Source organism: Malaclemys terrapin, chromosome 9 (assembly GCF_027887155.1).
Source record: "Malaclemys terrapin pileata isolate rMalTer1 chromosome 9, rMalTer1.hap1, whole genome shotgun sequence".
NCBI lineage: Eukaryota > Metazoa > Chordata > Testudines > Emydidae > Malaclemys > Malaclemys terrapin.
Window position 1 is genome coordinate 34,410,341 of NC_071513.1, and position 12,359 is coordinate 34,422,699.

Consider the following 12,359-nt stretch of genomic DNA (forward strand, 5'->3'; position numbering starts at 1 on the left):
TATGCCAGCATGGAACTTGGCCCTGTATTTCTGGCTTGACTAGAAACAGAAACTAATGGAAGTCTTATGTGAACCTATTTTGAAATTTCCAGCTGAGTTTAGACTGGAGCAGTTCAGAATATTCATGCAAGTATCCAAATGCTGAAATGCATACCCCACCTGCACTAACTCCCGGACTCCTTTGACTTTTGCCCATCCTTAGTGTTTATTAGAGCAAAGTTATCACAATAGGTAAGCAGGGTAAGTTAAAGGAGGACAAAAGTTTGAAAATAGTATTTGTTAAATAGTTAAATAGTATTTGCTAGACAGGCCACTCATGAAAAACTCTCACAGGTTTGAATTCTTCAAGGTGTTCTACTAGGGGGAAATGCATTCTGGTATGTAGTACAGAAGACTCATATGTACAAACAACTTCATTAAAATTGCAAGAGCCTTTAGCACATTGGTAACAGCTTGCCCGAAGGTTAACATTTATTGTTCTGCACTGCCAACTTCCTGCTTTTATGGAGCACATTTATATGCTAAATTGCCTATTATGTTAAGCCGTAAGTTCCCATTTAGCAGCATCAGGAATAAGATTTGACTATAAGTGTTTAGATTTTATTAGTGCTATGCCAGTCTTCTTAATAGCTCAAACTTCCAAAAGGCTGAAAATTTGCTGCATCAATCCAAAGAAGGTGTTTATGCAAAAAATGTGTTTACAAATAGTTGATATAAGTAGAATGGGTAGATTCTGGTCATCAAAAGAAAGGATACTGCTTCATTGCATCTTACCCCTAAGCAAATCCTAAGTGACAATACTTAAGCAAGTATTGCAGATAAAACAATCTAAGTAATGACCATTTTCTTAGTTAACGAGCCCAGAGAAAGTCAGTTGAAAATACACCAAGAAACTGGGGGTTTACTGATAAGTGAATATGGCCGACAGCTTTCCTTTTGTGAGTTACCCCACTATGCCTGATCTGATAGGATGAAGTGTGAAATATTGTGCACATAGTACAGCAAAGTTTGGTTTTATGTTCAATTCTCAAAGGTAAAAAAAAACACCAAACCTTCTATGCTAGTCAAATGTTGTGATCTTCCTGTCCTCCACAAGCAATGGCTAGCTTTCAGGGGATTCTATAACTCAGAGAATTGGGATTAGTAATTATTAGTAATTAGAGCCGTTTGACTCTAGGCAACTGGTTTAAATCCAGAACAGGCCCTGATTCTGCAAACACTCTAAAAACATATATAAATATTTGCCACAGTCTAGGTCAATAGTGATGGAAAGCGGTCAATGGATGGCTGTTTGATTAATTATATTTGAAGGGGTTAGACAAAATTAAAAAAACAAAACAAACAAACAAACAACAACAACAAACAAAACAGATCCAAGCCTTCCACCAAAAACTTGGCCAAAACTACTGAGAGATTTGAAAAAGTTTTGCTGGCCTTTTTAAGGAATTACAAAAAATAAAAATAACTCATGCATGTCTCTGCCAAAAAATGCAAGTGCTAACATACTAAGAAGGCTATTCTGCTCTTAACCTATTTTTAGTCTGATAGAAAGCAGGAAGTTAAATAAAAAGTCATAGGACAATCTAATCTCACATGATTGTCAGACGAATTTTGCAGATTTAAGAAATACAGATAGAAGGGATAATGAAAATGCTTAGTACGTTTATGGTGCCTTTCATCCAACTATATCAAAGAGCTTTGCAAACCTTAAAACTTATAACGTTTTTTCTCCTTGAGTTAGGTACTATAATTATTAACCCCATTTACTAATGGAAAATTCCACTAAAGGAATTCTCATAGACTCATAGACTCATAGACTTTAAGGTCAGAAGGGACCATTATGATCATCTAGTCTGACCCCCTGCATGCTGCAGGCCATAAAACCGTCCCTACCCCTTCCCTGGACTCTGCTGTTGAAGTCCCCAATCCTGTTTTAGGTGACTTCAATCGGCAGAGACCCTCCTGCTAGAGATCCCTGCCCCATGCTGCGGAGGAAGGCGAAAAACCTCCAGAGGCTCGGCCAATCTGCCCTGGAGGAAAATTCCTTCCCGACCCCAAAAATGGCGATCAGTCAGACCCCGAGCATATAGGCAAGAGTCACCAGCCTGACCCCTGTCAGCCATTATACGATTTACCTACCATTGTTTGGTTTTCCTTGACTACTATGTTTTACCATTAAACCATTCCCTCCATAAATTTATCTAACTTAATCTTAAAACCAGACAGGTCCGTCGCCCCCACCGTTTCCCTCGGAAGGCCGTTCCAATATTTCACCCCTCTGACGGTCAAAAACCTTCGTCTAATTTCAATTCCATTTCTTCTGTTTAGTTTATATAAAAAGCAATCTCTTTTCAGGGGAGAATCAGTAAAAAATTATAAGTGCACAGAAGTAAGAATCACTATGAGGCAGATATACAATATATTAGCTACTATAAAAGTAGCACAAAGCCCCACAAAGGCAATCAAGAGGGGAGGAATTAATATAGGATCTGCTGTTAAAACGAAAAGACAAGGAGTTCATATTGTGCCCTGTAGAAATCCAGATCCTTTCATGGTCAAATTCAATAGCCCTCCTTCTCAATCACTGGACCTATCCAAGGCCTGGTTTACACTAGGAGGTTATGTCGAATTTAGCAGCGTTAACTCGAATTAACCCTGCACCCATCCACACAATGAAGCTATTTATTTCAATATAGAGGTCTCTTTAAATCGATTTTTGTACTCCTCCCTGACGAGGGGAGTAGCGCTAAATTCGACATAGCCATGTCGAATTAGGGTAGGTGTGGATGGAATTCGACGCTAATAGCTCCGGGAGGTATCCCACAGTGCACCACTGTATTGACGCTCTGGACAGCAGTCCGAGCTCAGATGCTCTGACCAGCCACACGGGAAAAGCCCCAGGAAAATTTGAATTCCTTTTCCTGTCTGGCCAGTTTGAATCTCATTTCCTGTTTGGACATCGTGGCGAGCTCAGCAGCACTGGCAACGATGCAGAGCTCTCCAGCAGAGGTGACCATGCAATCGCAGAATAGAAAGAGGGCCCCAGCATGGACTGATCGGGAAGTCTTGGATCTGATCGCTGTGTGGGGCGATGAGTCCATGCTTTCGGAGCTGCGATCGAAAAAACGGAATGCGAAGATCTACGAGAAGATCTCAAAAGCCATGACGGAGAGAGGATATAGCTGGGATGCAATGCAGTGCTGCGTGAAAATCAAGGAGCTGAGACAAGGGTACCAGAAGACCAAAGAGTCAAACGGATGCTAAGGATCCCAGCCCCAGACATGCCATTTCTACGAGGCACTGCATTCCATTCTAGATGCGGCTGCCACCACTACCCCACCACAGTCCGTGGACGATGGGGTATTGTCAACGGCCGCTTCCTCGGAGATGTTCGCGGATGGGGAAGATGAGGAAGGAGATGAGGAGGACGAGGCAGTCGACAGCGCTTTCAACGCTGATTTCCCAGACAGCCAGGATCTCTTCATCACCCTCACGGAGATCCCCTACCAACCCTCTCAAGGCGGTAACCCAGACCGTGAATCAGGGGAAACATCAATAGGTAAGTGTTTTAAACATTTATTTTGAACAGAATAGGAATGGTATCTTAACAATGGGTTTTTCATGATTAGTTTGCCCTAGGCACTTTAGTTTCTAGTCCTTGCCAGTGCAACTACTGGAAAAGTTTGTCAACATGTCCGGTTTTTCATGATTAGTTTGCCCTAGGTGCGTTACTTTTTAGTCCTTGCCAGTGCAGCTACTGGAAAATTCTGTCAATATGTCCGGGGATAGAGCAGAAATCTTCCTGGGACATCTCCACGAAGGTCTCCTGGAGGTATTGTGAAAGCCTTTGCATCAGGTTCCTGGGGAGAGTGGCCTTATTGCGTCCTCCATGGTAGGAAACTTTTCTGCGCCAGGCTAGCAGCAAGTACTCTGGGATCATTGCCTCGCAAAGCATGGCGGCATACAGCCCTGGTGCTTGCTGGCATTCACGCAGCATGCGGTCTTTCTCTGTCTCCAAAATCCTCATCAGAGTGATATCACTCATGGTGACCTGCTTTGAATTAGGAGAATGTTAGTATTGGGACTGATTGCCTGTTCCTTTACATAACTGTAACCAGCCGTTTACAGCCATGCGGTGGAGGCGGGAGAGGGGCAGCATACAGGGATCTTTCCCGGGGACAGCCACGAGTGGGGTGGGACAGGGGCAGAGTTCGTGCTGGCCGGATTGCCGGCAGCAGGAACTGGCCAACGCTAGGAGCATTGCTTGGAACGTGAAAGGAGGGCACTGCTATAAATTAAGCTTTAAGCAGCCAAAAGTCTACAGCTTACCATGCCCACCTGCTAGCCGAATTCCGTTGTCCAGTCCCGCTTGTGTGATCTGTACAGCAAGACCCCAGGCACCCAATAGGAAAGCCGAAAATTCGACCTTGTACTGAGTGCACATGTGATAGGTGCTGTGCATGGTCTTGTTCACAGAGAAAGACTATATTCATTGTTCGCAAAACTGTATCTTTCTGAGGAATTCACTCCCTTTTTCCCATCCCACAGCTGCGAGTGTCTCCCGAGCTACCTCGGCATCCCCCTCCCAGAGGCTGGCGCAGATCAGGCGACGAAAGAGAAGGACACGGGAGGAGATGTTCTCCGAACTTATGTGCTGCTCCCGAGCCAAGGCGGCACAGCAGACCCAGTGGAGGGAGAACATGTCGCAATACCAGCGATCACACAGCGAACAGGAGGACAGGTGGTGGCAGGAAGACCAGAAGGCGACTCAAACGCTGCTTGGACTAATGAGGGAGCAAATGGACACGCTCCGGCGCCTTGTAGATGTTCTGCAGGACCGGAGGCAGGAGGACAGAGCCCCGCTGCATTCTATCTCTAACTGCCCTCCCCCGCCACAAAGTCCCATCTCCCCCCCCAAAGTCCCAAGAAGGAGGGGCCATGAAAACAGTCACTCCACCCCTGCAGACTGCTCAAGTAACAAAAGGCTCTCATTCCCAAAGATTTGATAAGTCCTTTCCTTCACTCCAAAAGCACCTCATCCAAGCCCCCGTCCCAGTTTCATCCCCTAACTGTGTAGTTGTTAATAAAAAATACGCTTCTGTTAATTACTGTTTCTGTCATGTGCTTTTAGAGGAGAGTGTGTTTGAAGGGGGGGAAGGAGGTTGGTAATTGGAGAGGACAGTCACCTTTACCAGAGTACAGACACGGGGGCAGGTTCAGCAGAAGGTCACACACACATTGCAGTCACTAGGCACCCTGGTCAGTCTGGGAGGTGGTTTTCATGTTCGGGGGGGGGGGGGGGGGGGCTATGTGAGTATGTGGCGGGGGAGGGCGGTTACAGATCTTATGCAGCAGTCCTTAGCCTGGATGACAGAGCCACACAGCAGGGGATGTGTAACCGCCCTCCCCTGCCACAAAATCACATAGCCCCCACACACAGAGTCCCGAAAAGGAGGGGTGGCAGGCTCCGTTGAAACAACCAGTCCTCCACTGCGGACCACTCTAGGAGCAGGAGCCTGTCATTCCTCGAGTTTAGAAGCGTCCTTTCCATCACTATACCCGCTCCCCACCACAGTCTGCGTCCCAGTTTCAACACTTTACCACGAAATCCTTAATAAAGAAAACTGTGTTAATGAACAAAGTTTTATTTATTTTATTTTTAAAGGTGTGTTGGAAGGGGGGTAAGGGGGTTGGTAACTGGAGAGGATAGTCAACATTAACTGGGTAAAGAAATGGGGGCAGGTTCAGCTTCTCTTTAAACAAACTTAATAGTCACAGATTACCCTGCTTACTCTGGAACCTAGCTTTCAAAGCTTCCCGGATGCACAGCCCGTCCTGCTGGGCTCTTCTAATCGCCCAGCTGTCTGGCTGGGCATAATCAGCAGCCAGGCGATTTGCCTCAACCTCCCACCCCGCCATAAATGTCTCCCCCTTGCTCTCACAGAGATTGTGGAGCACACAGCAAGCTGCAATAACAATGGGGATATTGGTTTCGCTGAGATCAGAGTGAGTCAGTAAGCTTCTCCATCTCCCCTTCAGACGTCCAAAAGCACACTCCACCACCATTTTACACTTGCTCAGCCGGTAGTTGAAGAGTTCTTTTTCACTGTCCAGGGCGCCTGTATAGGGCTTCATGAGCCAGGGCATTAGCAGGTAGGCTGGGTCCCCGAGGATGACTATAGGCATCTCCACATCCCCAACAGTTATTTTGTGGTCTGGGAAGTAAATACCTTCCTGCAGCCATCTAAAGAGACCAGAGTTCCTGAAAACGCGAGCATCATGAACCTTGCCCGGCCATCTGACGTTGATGTTGGTAAAACATCCCCTATGGTCCACCAGTGCTTGCAGCACCATTGAAAAGTAGCCCTTTCGGTTAATGTACTGGCTGGCCTGGTGGCCCGGTCCCAGGATAGGGATGTGAGTTCCATCTATAGCCCACCGCAGTTTGGGAATCCCATCGCAGTGAAGCCATCTATGATCACCTGCACGTTTCCCAGGGTCACTACTTTTGAGAGCAGTAGCTCAACGATTGCATTGGCTACTTGCATCACAGCAACCCCCACGGTAGATTTGCCCACTCCAAAGTGATTCGCGACTGACCGGTAGCTGTCTGGCGTTGCAAGCTTCCAGAGGGCTATTTCCACTCGCTTCTGGACAGTCAGGGCTGCTCGCATCCAGGTGTCCTTGCGCTTCAGGGCAGGGGACAGCGACTCACAAAGTTCCAGGAAAGTTCCCTTACGCATCCGAAAGTTTCGCAGCCACTGTGATTCATCCCAGACCTGCAGCACTATGCGGTCCCACCAGTCTGTGCTTGTTTCTTAGGCCCAGAATCGCCATTCCACAGCATCAACATGACCCATTGCCACCATGATGTCCACAGTGCGGGGTCCCGTGCTTTGTGAGAGGTCTGTGCCCCTCTCAGACTTAATGGCCTCCCCGCGCTGCCGTAGCCTCCTCACCCGATTTCTCAACATCTGCCTCTGAAAAAGGTGGATGATAAGGTGCTAGGTGTTGACAATGTCCATAACTGCAGTGATGATCACAGCGGGCTCCATGCTCGCAGTGCTGTGGCGTCCACACTGTCAATCACCAGAAAAGTGCGCCAACTGATTGCCCGCCGGCGCTTTCACAGAGGGAGGCGGGAGTGACGGTTGAATGACGACAGTTACCCAAAACCACCATTTTTTGCCCCAGGAGGCATTGGGGGCTCGACTCAGAATTCGAATGGGCAGCAGGGACTGCGGGAACTGTGGGATAGCTGCCCACAGTGCACCGCTTCCAATGTCGATGCTTGCCCCATTAGTGTGGACTCACAAAGTCGAATTACTGTCCTTAGTGTGGATACACACGTTCGAGTTTGTAATATCGGTTCCACAAATTCGCTTTAAGTAAAATCGAACTACTCTCGTAGTGTAGACATACTCCAAGAAACAAGTAGACCCTGCAGAAAATTAAGCAGTCTGAACATATATATATTTATCTTTCTGAAATAGGACTAGAGCAGCCTGTAGCAAACTCAAGATAGCCAGCTTTACTTATTAAGACAATCCAAATAGGAGGGAGACTAAAACAGCTCAATTTTTTAAATGACCTATTTAAAGTTACATTTTTCAAATCATTTAAAGAAAAGGCTTAGCTAATGCTGGCTTAATCAAAGTTCTTCTGCAAATAACATAAAGGTGACAGGTCAGCAAAGACAAGCTTATATAAAGACTGTATTTTAAGATTTAAAATGCTAAGAGTCTTAACAAGTCTAATCTTCTAAGAATTATAATAAAGTATAATAAAAATTCAAACCTTGTTTATTCAAAGATCAGATTTTTAAGAACTTACCAGCAGAGACAGCCAAGTATTAATACACCAACTACTTCTCGAAGGGCACCTGGCCCTTTCATTTGGGTAATTGGAGGACCAGTCCTCTCTGGTATTACAAATGGATAGGTAGGGGGGTTGGTATCTAAAAATGTTTCCTGAAAATTTTGCCTTGTTTTTTCTCATCCGTTTTCAGCACATCTGATGCAGAAATGCAGAATTAAAAAAATACAAAAGTAAAAGTTAAGAGGAGAATGATCAGAGTAATTATTTCTGATCTCCAATAGATCCCTCTCCCAGTCCAGATTGAGGGTCTATGTTCTCACTATGCAGTTGAATCTCTGACTGGTTACTATGGGAGTCTTACTTGAATACTGACATATTATCTGTAAATCTGCAATAGCAGACCTACATCCACAGTTGGTAATAAGGTGACATACCTTACAGATGTTAGCTAGCCCACCAGTATGTCTGGAGGGGAGCTAAGATCACACACAGTATCTCACACATGTTCACCTCTATCAATACTAATAATCAATCCCTAACATGACATATGGTCTATAAACCGCACAAATTTCCCCTCATGGCATTGTCACCAATAATTTAAATCAGCCAGCCTAAGCTACTATCTGCCAAAAGGTCTTCATTTCTTGATAGCATTGCAAGGGCTGTTGGTTTTGGTCAATTAGGAATTTTAGTGGCAGGGAAAGAATATATATGTATGAGGCATCAAGTTTGCACACAGGTGATTTACAATTGTGTGAGTGCTTGTCACGGGTTGGCAGCCAGCAGCCATACTGTTATTGTGCTGCCACCAGTTTTTCCTTTATGGACTTTGGGAAAAGTAGCTGCAGATAGGATATTAGAAACAGAGTGGATCCACAGGTAGAGCTGTACTTTGTTTTTTCTCATGGCCTCTCCCTCTTTCATTATGTTTGACATTTTGGAATCTGAGCATTGTTAGGCTATTAGCATCTGGCAGTGGGCTCTGGTAATGAGTCTGCAGCAAGGCACAGAACTGACAGTGACAGAATGCAGGTGGAAACTTGCTGGGAGCTTGTGGAGGAATAGCAAGAGTAGGAACTTCTTGTGCAATACAGCTAGTGCCATTAATGTGAAAGGATCAGACAAAAAAGCAACTTCTCCATTACTCTGTTTACCCAGTGCAGGGAGAAAATCTAGGGAAATGAAACAAAACACATAGTGAGATAGAATCCCAGACTCCCGGTGCCATAGTTCACAATGTGCTCAGCCCAAGCCATCTCAGAACTTAAAAAAAAAAAAAAAAAAAAAAATAGGCAGGCCACACAATCAGCTGGTGTTGTATAAATAGACATAGCACCATTGTTAAAGCAAAGCCTGTTGGTTGAGGAACCCTGTTTTCCCCTTTTGTATTAACTCTAAATTCTGCCTGTTTTGTAAATATAGTGAAAACAAATGGTAGCTATAGTCTGAAATGAAAACTGTCTTGTGACCTTACGAGCATTGCTGACCACTGTGCCACCTCAGGTTTTCTCCCTCACTATGGGAATTCTCACTGGTCTGATTAGTTTGGCTTTCTGGCCCCACTGTGTAATGGAACTGGAAGGGGACCAACTGCCTGATAATGTGGCTTCCCCTGAGATGAATTTCACAAATCAATCTCAGATGTCAAGGTACCAGTTGGGGATAAATGCTAATTAGAATTGTGTTTACCCATAGCTTAGATACTTAAATTATCCCCATATCAGAAATGCACCATGTACATGTGATTGATAAATGGGGCTGGAGTCATCTCGTACTCAGCATTAGGGTTAGGCAAGATAAACATGTTGCCTATCCTAAAGCAGCATCCAAAAAACCCAAGAGGGAAAAATGGAATTGCTATAATGGGGTGATCACATCTTGAAGAAACAGGCAAGAAAGCAGCAAATGAAATAAAGGGAAGAGAATAAACTAAAAATGATTTCCCCCACCACAAATCAGATAGGTTAGGTTACCTTGACTATCTAATGATACATTACTGGCCTGCATCCCAAACATATCTTTACTTAACCTGCTGGTCAGATCTTTTAGAGTGTCAGGATTAGCATGCCCTTTCAGCTTTACATTCAAACACATTTTGAAATACAGGAAGTATAAGTAAGAGGGACAGAGTTCTGAAAAAACTGCACTATGAAGATATCATGTGTCCTTAAGCCACAGCTATCCCAGACAAGTGATCCTGGAGACTTTCCAGAGCCAATCTAAGATTCATGAGGCCTGCGTGGCAAGTGTATTCAGATTAAACCAGCAAGCCTTTTTAGCTTTTTTATGATATGGGTAATGCTGGAGAGAAATTACGGGTGTTCACAGAATGCTTTTAATAGAATTTATTTTTTCTTTCTGGAAATTACTTATTCTGTGAAGGAAATTTCTCTTTGGTTATTTCACCAAGTAAACATCATATTTATTATATTCAGAAAACAACTGACATTTTCAAAGCTGAGCCTGCACATGTTCTTGTATCAGTTTTTGACTTCCTTCCTCACGTTTGTAATAAAGCACGAATTATATATGGAAACAGCCATGCTTTGTTTAAACTACTATACAAAGCACTTCTTGACTACATTAAACAAATGGTCCTTTCCCTCATACATTTTGACTGGATGTAATAACTGGAATAAGAGATTACACCAGAGGGCCTGCTAGCTACATTGTGATTCTCTACAACTAAAGAGAGCTGGTCGAATAATATTTGTCAGATTAATAATTCATATTTTTTTCAATTGTGAAATAAATTATTTGTGAATCATTTTACATTATTCAAACCTTTTAGTTATTTTGATAATTTATTCAGAGTTCACTTCAGCTCTGGGATGAATAACGTTCAGACCCAGAGTACAATTTTTAATAATATTAACATGGTGGAATTTGGCTTTCTGTATTAATGACCAGAATATAATTCTCATTTTTGTCTAGCTGTTTAAAACCCTGGCTTTTAGTGTTAATCTTCTACTCATAAATTAGGGCTTGCTCCTGAATCTATTGGGAGCTTAGTCATGGACATTAATCAGACGTTAATGAGTTAATATTTGGAAAGTGTTTTGGAGATAGTGCAAATATTATTGGTTGATCATGTTAAAATGGCACTCTCTGCTCCACTAGTGCATCTCACAGTTCAGTGCACTTTCAGGTTAGGCTTCTAGGTTCTGGGAGGAGCAAGAGACAGTGATCAGAAAGTGGAGTGGGTACATGCTGAAGAATTTTCTCCCTCGAAAAATGACCTGATGCCACAGAGAGGTACCATGGACAGAGCTAAAGTAACAGCAGGGAACAAGATTGCAAACAATAGTGGAAACTGTGGCTCAGAATTAAACATTAGGTGAAAACTCAAGGATCTTGGCATCATCTTTATTTATCAGCACCCTTGGAGGGACAGAATCCGCTTCCCAAAGTGCTTGTAGGATAGCGAGAGGAGGGAATGAAGTATGAAGCAGGGAGACTCCTGTGCACAACTGATGAACATTTACTCCTTTTCTCTTTAACAAGGGGAAAGTGTTTGATACATAAGGTTGCTTTCCACCAACAACCAGCACAAAACTTGCTTGTTTAGGACTTGATAATGCTTTCACTGACACCAACTCTCTCCATTGATTTAAGAGGTGGCTGAATTGGGCCCTTAGGCATTTTTCATTGAACTGAATATTCCAACAAATGACAGCAGGGTTGTTCCTGTCTTAATAAAACCACCAACACCCCAAAAAGACACTGGAGTTGAGAATAGCTTGAGCCACCACATTTAAACATAACAAAATAAGTCCCAAGGCATTAATTGCATCAAATCTATTTTAAAAGCATGGAAATTCACAGCTAAGGAACAAGTTTCTGGTATCTAGTTACAATGCACACCTGCATCCTGTAGATCCATTCAGAATTTAACAGGAGTTCATTTATATGAATTTGAAATACTACTGTGTCAAATATTAACTCCCCTTTTTAATATGTATATAATTGGCATTCAGAAGATTGACATCAGGAGACAATCACCTGGAGAGCCTAAACAGATGATGTAAGTGTATTACGACTGGATGATCCCCAGCAACTGAAAAACAAACATTATCATGCATGCACATAATTTACTCTTAGACCACCATACAAAAGCCTTTATTTGCCTCTTACTGTAACTGTACAGGGATCCATCCTGGCAGCACTTGTAGGCAATTATTATAGATCATGGATTCTAGCCAGTCACAATGCAGATGATAAGTTCTCTCTAGATCTCTTTTAAATTTAAAGAAAGCTTTACATTGATAGAAATAAAACTAAATAAGATCCCATAGACTTTTACTCTTCCACTGATGCAACTAGACTGAAGTCTATAGGCATACACGGGTGTAACAAAATGGAAGAGGGCCTAATAGTTTATACTTACATAGCACGTCTCATCCAGAAGGATCCCAAAGTTCTATCAAGATACTGCTTCCAGCAATAATCCAGCTAAGGGCCTGACCCTCCCACCTTTACTCCCATGACTTGATGGAATGTACAGGACCAGATCCTGAGAAGTTGTGGGTATCCTCGATCCC